Here is a 12,523-nt window from a genome sequence, read left to right on the forward strand (position 1 = left end):
TGTTCACCACTGTGTTACATCACCTTTTCTTTTAACAACACTCAATAAACGATTGGGAACTGAGGAAACTAATTGCTGAAGCTTTGAAAGTGGAATTCTTTCCCATTCTTGTTTTATGTAGAGCTTCAGTCGTTCAACAGTCTGGGGTCTCCGCTGTCGTATTTTACGCTTCATAATGCCCCACACATTTTCGATGGGAGACAGGTCTGGACTGCAGGCGGGCCAGGAAAGTACCCACACTCTTTTTTTTACAAAGCCACGCTGTTGAAACACGTGCTGAATATGGCTTGGCATTGTCTTGCTGAAATAAGCAGGGGCGTCCATGCCGCTTACGTGGAGTAATTTCTCTAGATTCTCTGAACCTTTTGATGATATTATGGACTGTAGAAGTTGAAATCCCTACATTTCTTGCAATTGCACTTTGAGAAACGTTGTTCTTAAACTGTTTGACTATTTGCTCACGCAGTTGTGGACAAAGGGGTGTACCTCGCCCCATCCTTTCTTGTGAAAGACTGAGCATTTTTTGGGAAGCTGTTTTTATACCCAATCATGGCACCCAATTAGCCTGCACGCCTGAGGGATGTTCCAAATAAGTGTTTGATGAGCATTCCTCAACTTTATCAGTATTTATTGCCACCTTTCCCAACTTCTTTGTCATGTGTTGCTGGCATCAAATTCTAAAGTTAATGATTATTTGCAAAAAAAAAAAAAAGTTTATCTGTTTGAACATCAAATATGTTGTCTTTGTAGCATATTCAACTGAATATGGGTTGAAAATTATTTGCAAATCATTGTATTCCGTTTATATTTACATCTAACACAATTTACCAACTCATATAGAAATGGGGTTTGTATATATATATATATATATATATATATATATATATATATATATATATATATATATATGTGTGTGTGTGTGTGTGTGTGTGTGTGTTTGTGGGCCATCAATTAGGGTTATTCTACAAACTCACATCTATCAATCATTTACAGAGGGACTTGTTGAGTTATCAGCTGAGGTTCTCAAAACAAATCCTCTTTTTACAGCCCACTCTCAACTGAACTCAAGAGGACTATATATTCTTTGCATTGTTTATGCCTGAGGTTGATTGGCAACACTAAATTGGCTCGAGTGTGTGAATGTGAGTGCGAATGTTGTCTGTCTATCTGTGTTGGCCCTGCGATGGTGGCGACTTGTCCAGGGTGTACGCCGCCTTCCGCCCGAATGCAGCTGAGATAGGCTCCAGCACCCCCGCGACCCCGAACAGGACAAGCGATAGAAAATGGATGGATGGATGGATGTTTATGCCTGAGCAGGTGAGTTCTTATCATCCCCAATACATGATCCTATTTTTTCTTTCCATATTTATTATTGTTGACTATTTTCTTTAAGTTTGTGCAGTGTTCTTCAGGCTTCCTCATAGTAATTTGATGAGCACATTATTATCCCTTTTGGATGAGTATGCACCAAAAATGATAAGGCTGGACAGAGCACGCAGTTGGGCATAAGGAGAAGACTTGAAGACCGTTTTAGAACAACTTAATGATCAAGTAAGTACCCTAAGCAACTTTAACTATTGCTATTATTTAGATCCATTGCTTTTTTCCCATTCTCTTTTAGACGTCTGATGTACTCCCCCACAAGAAGGCTCCAGCACTTGGAGGTACGCCCCTGTTCATTAAGGCAAAATTTAGAAAATTCACATGCCTGGTGAGTAGATGTTTTTAATATGCACAGAAGTAGATTTAACCCTTTCTGCAGTCCAGAGATATGTAGTCCTATAAATATGAGTTTATTATTAAAAATGTTGTAGTTCTATATGAGGGGTGGGAGTAGTTTGCACTACTAATATAACTTAACCAAAGTATTGTACCCTGACACAACTTTTTTCTCTTTTTTGATTTCACACCCTGTTGTCAAACATTTAGTTTTTTCTTTAAAAAAACAGACAAAATTGCAATAATTTGTACAAAGATTTTTCTTGCTCCATCTTTGCGAAAGCAACTTGACGGTAAAAATTGCAAACGAACAACTGACAAACTGATCGAACAAAAAATGTCAAGAGGGAACAGACTGTAGACATTGAAAGTCGCACACAGACACTCATCATGGCGCTCTGTTGCATTAACGTTTGCAATTGCATTGTGTTTTTGCACTCTCACTTATAGTATTGTCCCAAAACCAATATTTTGGTACCGGCCCAAAAATATCGACATAATCATAGTAGTATCGATTAGATATGTTCCTGTACTTGATATCATTACAGTGAATGTTAAGTGTAGATCCACCAATGGCGTTTGTTCACATTTTGACACCGGTGAGCTACGGTGTGTAGTGAAGCATGTTTAGCTATTCCTCGTCCTGCAGGGATGATACTTGTAAGAAACTTACTTTATTTGTCGCCATGGAGGCAAGCATTAGTGATTTAGAAGTAGCTAAAACACTGCCGACTGCGAATGGATGTTCCGGCTAGCTGTCTTAAAGCACCTCTTCCGGTGGGCGTTTCAGTGTTATAACTTCACCTTTATCTTTAGTTTTTAGGCCAAAATCCGTCCGTTCTCGCTTTTCTGTCTACACGCAGTGTCTGCTTGTAAGTACTCCGTGATTGTGTGCTACTGAACATGCTCCTCTGCTCGCAAAGCAGCAATGACATGACGTGACGACGACGGAGGTGCGGGAGACCATCAGCCTCTGGGTACTGGACGCCCCAGTGGCCCCCCCTCATTCTTGGCCGGTCTTGGTTGTGTCAACACGACCCCCACATTTCCTGGACTACTGGCAAGATCCTGGCATGGAGCACCCACTGCTACGCACACTGCCTCAGATCGGCAGTGGTTCTCCCTTGCAAATCCAAACCAGCCTCACCCCTGTCAGATTTCTCCCGAGTCCCTGAGATTTACCATTACCTAGCAGCAGTATTTAGCAAGGGACAAGCTCTGTCCCTTCCTCCCCACAGACCCTACGACTGTGCGATCGATCTGCTCCCCAACGCTGTCCTTCCATCCAGCCGCTTGTATAACTTGTCCCTCCATGCTCTCACTTCAATCAACGTGCCGTTTCAGTACAATCGAGAAGCCGGGATGGCATTCTGGAGCCTCAAGAGGAGTTTCGTCTCTGCGCCTGTCCTTGTTCACCCAGACCCTGACTGTCCTTTCATTGTGAAGGTGGACGCATCCAACTCTGGAATCGGGGCAGTACTCTTCCAACGCTCCAAGTGGGACAACAGCGTCCACCCATGTGCTTATTTCTCCAGCCGTTTACCCCCGCTGAACGGAACTATGATGCTGGTAACCGTGAATTACTGGTAGTCCACGACGCTTTGCCGGAGTGGAGACATTGGCTCAAGGGGGCCAAAACCAGTTTCAGGTCCTTACGGACCACCGCAATCTCCTGCATATCCGGTCAGCCAAGAGGCTCAACGACCGACAGGCCCGATGGTCACAATTCTTCGGGCGATTTGATTATGTCCTCTCTTTCAGTCCAGGTTCCCTCAACACCAAGAATGATGCCCTATCCCGACAGTTCTCTGAGGAGCTCGCCTGCACCACCCCTGAGGAACCCATCCTCCCTCCCGCCAGAATAATCGGCATGGTCACCTGGGAAGTGGAAAAGAAGGTTTGGGCCGCCCTGCAGACTAATCCCGGACCAGGGGGGGATCCCCCAACAAGCTTTTTGTTCCCCAAGAGCTACGTACCAGAGTCCTGGACTGGGGGCATTCCAGCGTCTTCTCCTGCCATCCGGGATTCCAGCGCACTCTCTCTTTCATCCGTCGGCGGTTCTGGTGGCCATCTATGGCCATCGATTCGCGTGAGTTTATCGCCGCATGCAGTACCTGTGCTTGCATTAAGTCTTCCCACAGGCCGCTGGCGGGACTGCTGTGCCCTCTTTCCGTCCCCAGTCGTCCTTGGTCACACATAGCCCTGGACTTCATCACCGGTTTTTCCCCCTTCCCAAGGTAACACCACCATATTCACTATTATTGATCGTTTCTCCAAGGGCGCACACTTTATACCTTTGCCTAAACTCCCCTCTTCGTCCGAAACGGCGGACCTCCTCGCATTCCACGTAGTCAAGCAGCATGGTATTCCCATGGACATTGTCTCTGACCGTGGCCCCCAGTTCACGTCCCGGGTGTGGCAGGCCTTCTGCAAGGGGATTGGGGCTACGGTCAGTCTTACCTCTGGATACCACCCCCAAAGTAACGGGCAAGCGGAAAGGGCGAACCAGATTGTGGAGACCATGCTGTGCTGTATTTCCGCCCGCCAACCCTCCTCCTGGAGCAAGTATCTGTCCTGGGTCGAGTTCGCCTACGACTGAATGAAGAGCTCAGCTACTGGTTTGTCCCCATTTCAGTGCTCCATTGGCTACCATCCCCCGATGTTTCCCCAACAGGAGATCAAAGCAGCTGTCTCGTCCTCTCGCAAACACATCAAGAGATGCCGCCAAATCTGGAAGACTGCCCGTGCTGCCCTGTTGAAGGCCTCCGAGAGGATGTGCCGCAGTGCCTCCTGTTGTCGTGCCGTCTCCTTCCCCCTTGTCGATACATAACAGAGATCTGCTTTTTAAACAAAATGATGGTGACTTGTCCAGGGTGTACTCTGCCTTTCGCCCGAATGCAGCTGAGATAGGCTCCAGCAACCCCCGCGACCCCGAAAGGAACAAGCGGTATAAAAAGGATGGATGGATGGATAATTGAAATGTTGCCAGTCATATCACTAAAAGACAAATATCTCACCTCTCCTTTCTTCTTGTTGTCAAAGTAGCTGGAATAGTGACAAAATGAAGAACCTGTCCTCGAGCAAGAAGGTCTGCATACAATGTTTGTCAAGTCAGTTGCTGTTTACTTGTGAAATATTGATTTTGACTGTATTTTTTTTCTCTGACAAGACACCGACCGACTCAGAAAAAAACCTTGGCAACAGAATGAAGATGGGAATCTTGACAGTTATTGAGGATGACAATGCCACCGTTCAGTCAAACCCAACTATTTTTATTTCTCCGCTGTTATACTTGAATAACTTGTTCTAGACTGAGTACGTGACTTTCCAACTGCTATGGCACCCTTCTTTGGTTTGATGTATGCTCTCAGCAGGGACTAACCTAAAGAACTAAATTACATATATTCAAAAAGTGTAATCAGCAAGAGCCCAGTCTTTCAAAAACAAATTGTAAAGTATTAATATGTGCAATATTTACATTTAATTGTGAAATATTTAAGTTAAATAGATACATAAAATGTCACAATAAATTATGTAATGACTTTTGTTTCCATCCATCCATCCATCCATTTTCTACCGCTTATTCCCTTTGGGGTCGCGGGGGTCGCTGCAGCCTATCTCAGCTACAATCGGGCGGAAGGCGGGGTACACCTTGGACAAGTTGCCACCTCATCGCAGGGCCAACACAGATAGACAGACAACATTCACACTCACATTCACACATTAGGGCCAATTTAGTGTTACCAATCAACCTATCCCCAGGTGCATGTTAATTACATTTAGTAAAATATCCATCCATCCATCCATTTTCTACCGCTTATTCCCTTCAGGGTCGCAGGGGGCGCTGGAGCCTATCTCAGCTACAATTGGGCGGAAGGCGGGGTACACCCTGGACAAGTCGCCACCTCATCACAGGGCCAACACAGATAGACAGACAACATTCACACTCACATTCACACACTAGGGCCAATTTAGTGTTGCCAATCAACCTATCCCCAGGTGCATGTCTTTGGAGGTGGGAGGAAGCCGGAGTACCCGGAGAGAACCCACGCAGTCACAAGGGGGGAACATGCAAACTCCACACAGTTTGCATGTTCAATCCCGAGGCCGGGATTGAACTCACAACTACTCAGGACCTTCGTATTGTGAGGCAGATGCACTAACCCCTCTTCCACCGTGCTGCCCCTTAGTAAAATATATTCGTATTTATTTATGTAATTTTTTCACGTTTGGGGCTCCATTTATAGATTCAGGCATTTGTGAGGTAATGTGTTTTGTGGTGAACACTTTTTGAAACCCCACATTTCCTGAGATTTTAAATTTGAGGTTTTCATAAACTGTAAGCCATAATCATCAAAATTATAACAAGTCAATGTTTGACATATTTCATTTAGCATGTAATGAGTTCATATCACATGTTACTAAATTCTTGTGTAAGTTCCACATGATTTATTTTGTTAAATTCTAAAGAAGAATATTTATTTTTATTCATTTTTTTCTTTTATGGTACATATGTGACCTTACTTTGGGCTTTGTGAAATCAAGTTACCTCTAAACTAAACACAATTGAGGCTAATCCACCTTTTTTTCAGTTTTTTCCAAATAAGAAATGATAAGAGAACCGTTAAGTAACCGAATGGTTAAGCAGAATCGAAAGTGGAATCGGAACTGGAAAAATCTTATCAATTCCCAACCCTACTGGCGTCCGTGTCCAAGATAGAGAGCAGTGCTGCGTTGACATTCTTTATTCCAGTTGAAGTTTCAATCTTTCCACAACAGGTTGAAGAGGGTTTCGCAACAGAAAAAAGTCCTCTCACAAACCTCCTCTAAAAGTCGGCAGCTGTGGGCCAGCTCTTGAAAGAATGGATCTTTCCTTCAAGCGTGCTGAAAAAAACCCAACTCCACTTCCCTCCTCATAAAGTGGCACTTGTCAGGAAGGAGCTTCAGGCCTGCGGCTGCCACTCTCCACAATACTTCCTACAGTGCGTCCAGGCTGGCAGGCTGACAGATCGTCGAGGTAGACCAAGCACCCTAGAACACTGTCCAGCAACCTCTCAAATGTGGCTGGGGCATTACACAGGCCGAAGCTCATTACTTTAAACTAATACAGTCCTCCAGTGGTGCAGAAGGCAGTCTTTGGCTTGGACTCAGGTGAAAGTGGGACCTGCCAGTACCTACTCCCGAGGTCAAATGAGGAAAACCATGCAGACCCTGCCACCAAGTCTAAGGACTCGTCAATCCTGGCAAGGGGGGTAAGTCCTTTCTGGTAACTTTGTTCAGCGGTCTGGAGTCGACACAAAAATGTATCTCCGAGCTGTTCTTTTAGGGCACCATCACCACAGCAGAGGCCCACGGGCTATCAGAGGGCTCTATTATGCCGGCTTTTAGCATCTCGTCCAGCTCCCTGTCAGCAGCCTCCTGGCAAGCAAGGAGAAGGGCTGAGCCTCCCCAGTGTTTATGGTGTGTTGCACGAAGTGAGTCAAGCCCACTTCACTTTCTTCCAGAGCAAAAATGTCCTTAAACTCCAAAAGCAACTGCCCTAGTCTCTCCTGCTGTTGGTGATTTAGACGCTCACAGGTCTTTATACCCAGATGTCTTTCATTGCAAAAGTTTGCTTCTCCTCGTCCGTCTGCCGTTCCACTGCTGGCTGTCACTGCAGTAGATGTCGAACACTCTGTGGTGGATGACAACTGCACCACTTCCCCCCCGGGAGAAATGGGGAGCTCTTGCCTAGGTCCAGAATGGCTCCTCTTAGGAAGTCTACCCCAAGGATGCAGAGACCGCATGGCCACCCACCACAAACTGGAACAGTGCTTTCCCTCTCATGGGTGCCAGCGCGTCAGTCACAATTCTCAGCTGCACCACTGTAGCCTACAGCAAAGTTCCTGCAGAAACAATATCAGGCATCACCAAGACCCAGTGTCCAGGAGGGCAGTGCACTTATTGCCTGCCAATGAAGACACCAAGTGTTTGATGCAGGATACACATTCCAAGAACTTAGATAAAAAGTGAAACTCTTTGAAAGAGCGATACAGTTGAATATCATCTGCATAGAAATTATAAAACACATTTTCAAAACCACAAATCAACCGACCAAGATGCATCAGGTACAACAAAATAATACAGGCCCCAGAACATAGTGTTGGGCAATTCCACATGACAGTTTGGACACATTGGACATTACATCATGATTTAGAATGTATCAATACCTCATGGCAAACACTATGATAGTGCGCCAGCAAAAAGATAATGCGTTGTAAATGAACAAAACTGTGGTCGCATTAGCATGTAGCATATAGCTAATGCTGCGTTCAGTTTACCTCTGAAGTTGGAAGTCGGCGCTCGGAATGACGTCACAGCCGAGTTGTGAGCGTTCCAGTTACGAGGTCAGAAATCAAGATGGCCACATCCACGAAAGCTATTTTTGCGCTTGCCTTGACTGAATATAATCAACTTGTGGAAAAATATGCAATATTTCTGCAGCATTCAAACATGGTGGATGAAGAGGAAACACAGACGCTATTGCTAGAAATGTAAAACGTATAAACCACATGAAATACATTTAATTTACGCTACAGTGACGTTACCATATATAAACGTTCAACAATACATCGTATATGGAATCAGGAGTGCTAATAACGGATATTGTATAAGCTAATATTATTGTTTTTATTCAGAGCAGCCATCTTTGAAACCAACTCCGGGGTGGTGAGAGTTTTCCCACTTTGCAAGTTGGAAATCCGACCTTGAGGGGAATTTCAGTTGAAATTCCGACTACAAACTTAGAAATTCCGACATTCCCATACAAATGGAATGCACCACTAATATATCAATAGTTATGTTATGGTTTTATTTTTTTATCAATTGTGCCTCATCTGTCTACCCTGATTGCACTTCCCTGACTCGCCATGATGAAATATAAAGAAAACTAATCATAAAAACATTATATAAATATTAATAGTTGTCCATTAAACTGGGTTATGCTGTGAACTGTTATACTGTAAATGTATTTTCTGTACGATTACAATTTTTTCAAACATTAACTTGAGTAAAAATCATTAAATTTGCACAAACAACACTTTTACACCATGATTTTCTAGTTTGTACTCTGTCGATTCTACAGCTTGTTTAATGTTTTTTTAATGTAAGTCTGACATTAATAGTCTTGATAATCAAAGTTGAAATACAGAAAAGAGGCACTGTACTACAGCGCCTTGTGTGGTACTCTGACTTGCCAAACTGTGAGTCAACATGAAGTGGGGGCAATCATGACCTAACAGATGTACAGTTTGTCCCATCAGCAAGAAAGCCAACGTTTGAATTGTTTTTATAGTCAGATGCAAGGAAGTTGTTTTGATGCTCTGCTGAATGAATGAATGAATGAATGAATGAATGAATGAATGAATGTGGATGCCAATACAGAGGATTACATATCCAAGATCAAATACTTTTTTAACTAGACTTTTAGACAAAACAGAAGTAGGTACAACATACTTGCCAACCTTGAGAACTCCGATTTCGGGAGGTGGGGGGTGGGGGCGTGGTCGGGGTTGGGGCAGGGCGTGGTTGGGGGCGTGGTTAAGAGGGGAGGAGTATATTGACAGCTAGAATTCACCAAGTCAAGTATTTCATACATATATATATATATATATATATATTAGAGATGCGCGGATAGGCAATTATTTCATCCGCAACCGCATCAGAAAGTCGTCAACCATCCGCAATCCACCCGATCTAACATTTGATCAGAACCGCATCCGCCCGCCATCCGCCCGCACCCGCCCGTTGTTATATATCTAATATAGACGATGCAAGGCATTAGTGAGGTTATAAAGCTTTTGCCTGTTAAAGAAAGGAGACTGATCCAATGCAGCACAGACATTCGCGTGCCACGCTGTCACAACCCAGACGCACACCAGTGCGCAATCATATGGGAGCCGCGCTGAGCGCACCTCCAAGCGCGTCTCGCTGCCGGCGACGGCCGGGTATATGGGCCCGACGCTCCAGGGCCATCCATTTTCAGGGCTAGTTGATTCGGCAGGTGGGTTGTTACACACTCCTTAGCGGGTTCCGACTTCCATGGCCACCGTCCTAGCTGCTGTATATATCAACCAGGGTGAGCCCCACCCCTTTCGTGAGCGCGCTGCGCGCGGAGTGACCCCTGTTACGCGCCCCCGGCAACAGGGGTGGCGGGCAGGTAAGCTGCGCGGGCGGAGCGCGCTTAGTGACCCCTGTTACGATCCCCCGGCCACGGGGGTGGCGGGCAGGTAAGCTGCTTACCTGCTGCGCGTGACGCCGGCCGCGGCGAAGGCGGACGAGGCGGGGTGTCGGTGCGGTGGGCGCGGTGGTGACCCTGGACGTGCGTCGGGCCCTTCTCGCGGATCTCCTCAGCTACGGCTCCCGGTGGGGCCCTCTCGGGGGAAGGGGCCTCGGTCCCGGACCCCGGCGAGGCGTCCCTTCTCCGCTCCGTAAAAGTGTCCATCTCTTTTTTTTTTTTCTTCTGTTATGGCATATGCAGCAGGTGCCTGCTCGTTTTTCGTATGTGGGTAACAACATTTAACTATGTATATATATTTCCGAATTGGTTTAACTGCCACCCGCCTGAATCTATTTAAAATCAAATTGTTTTTTATTTCAACCACCCGAGCCGACCCGACCCGCGGATAAAATCAAATTTTTTTTAATTTCATCCGCCCGATCCGCGGATAATCCGCGGACTCCGCGGTTGTGCCCGCAAACCGCGCATCTCTAATATATATATATATCTACATCCTGAAAATATGCAAACAAAACTGTGTTTAGATAATTAATACTTCAAACTTGCATAAATAAATCTTAAGGAATATAACATAACTTGGCTTCTGAGAGCTTCAAAATGTAATGAATAAAATGCTAAAGTTGTTGATAAACAAGCAATTATTTTAATAATTAAATATGGTCATTTTAAATTAATTATTATGATAATTTAAAATGAATTATTTCAAATATGTTTATTTGAATGTATAATTCTAATGCCTGGATGTAATAAGGAGTCAGAAAAAATACAAATAAAAATACAATACATTTTGATGTTTTTAGCAAAATATAGTAAAAATGTATTTAGTTTTTCTTTTTTTTAATTAATAAATATATTTATTTTTAGGTAAGATAAACATAATAATACAATTTATCTCTAGTCTGGATGATTTAGTTCTTGTCACCCTGTTTTCCTCCCTCGTGAAAAAAGGCTGTCCTCACTCAGGTCCGCATGCCGGAGCTGGAGGCCACGCCCCCTCCAGCTCCGGTTGAAAATCGGGAGATTTTCCGGAGAATATTTGGAGGTTTTCGGGAGAGGCGCTGAAATTCGGGAGTCTCCCGGAAAATTCGGGAGGGTTGGCAAGTATGAGGTACAAAGATACAAAGTAGGTTTTCATGGAGGATAGTGCATGTACTTTAAATTCAAATACAGGGAGGTATGACACTAAATGTTTTTTTTTATTTTTATCAAATCAAATAATTTGGACTAGGAAGTATATTGATATTTTTTTTGTGAATGACTTACTTATTTTTTTCTGTGATCTCAAGGAGCAACTTGTCCCTTCTCCTCAACCTCTGTAACACTTATTATTATTTTTATTTTTATTTTATTTTAATGTATTTATTTATTTTATTTTATTTTTTTCCCCCTCCCTCAGGAGGGGATTCGACAGGGCGGTTGCTGGTTGCTCCATCTCCATCGTTGGGGTCCCTGCGGGTGGGGTGGGTGGTTCCGGTGGCCCCGTGCTGGGCGGTCCTGCAGCAGCCGACTTGGGTGGAGTGGCTTGGGGCTGGCCGCGCTGTGCTCTCCGGGGGTGGGGGGTGGGCTCGTGGGGACCTGGTTGCTGGTCGGGCGGGGGTGGTCTTCCCGTCCGGTTGCGGGGAGTCTCTGGGCCCCTCGGGCAGGGCGTCCCGCCTTTCTGCCCGTGTGTGTGGTCACTCGCTGGCTTGAGGGCTGGCTGTCCCCTGCTTCTCCCGTGTCTTGTCCTCTGCCGGGCGCGTCTGTCTGCGACCTGCTACTGGCTCTTCCGGGCGGCACGGTGGGCCGGGCTCTGGGGTTCCTGTAGCTGGCCGGCCTGGCTGCGTGGGGCCGGTGGTCCCTTGTTCCCTGGGCGCCACACCTGCTGTTTGTGGGTTGTGCTCTCTGGGTTGCTGGGGCCGTACTCTGGCTCCCACACACACTGGGAGTCAAATATATTGTACATACAAATACACATATACTCACATACACACCATTATTCATACATACATACATACATACATACATACATACATACATACATACATACATACATACATAGGTACATATTAGAGATGCGCGGATAGGCAATTTATTTCATCCGCAACCGCGTCAGAAAGTCGTCAACCATCCGCCATCCACCCGATGTAACGTTTGATCAGAACTGCACCCGCCCGCCATCCGCCCGTTGTTATATATCTAATATTAATTTAAAAAAAAAAAAAAGGGTGAAAACTACGCGAATTGCACCTTGTGCAGACAAGATTTTTCGATCGGACACGGAGGAATTAGCGATGTAAAAGACCACGTTGGGACAAAAAAACACAAGTCTAATGCCGTTGCTAGCGATACAAGTGGAAAACTTTCAACGTTTTTCGTCGCCCAAACAGATTCTTTGGATGTGATAAATGCCGAAGTTTTATTTACGGAGGCAATAATTGAGCATGGACTTCCAATCGCACTGGCTGATCACATGGGACAGTTAATAATGTAATGCAACCTTTAAAAATCATTACGCGGTGATCGCGATCCCAAAAATAAACATTTCTT

Source organism: Nerophis lumbriciformis, linkage group LG12, assembly GCF_033978685.3.
Source record: "Nerophis lumbriciformis linkage group LG12, RoL_Nlum_v2.1, whole genome shotgun sequence".
Classification (NCBI taxonomy): Eukaryota; Metazoa; Chordata; class Actinopteri; order Syngnathiformes; family Syngnathidae; genus Nerophis; species Nerophis lumbriciformis.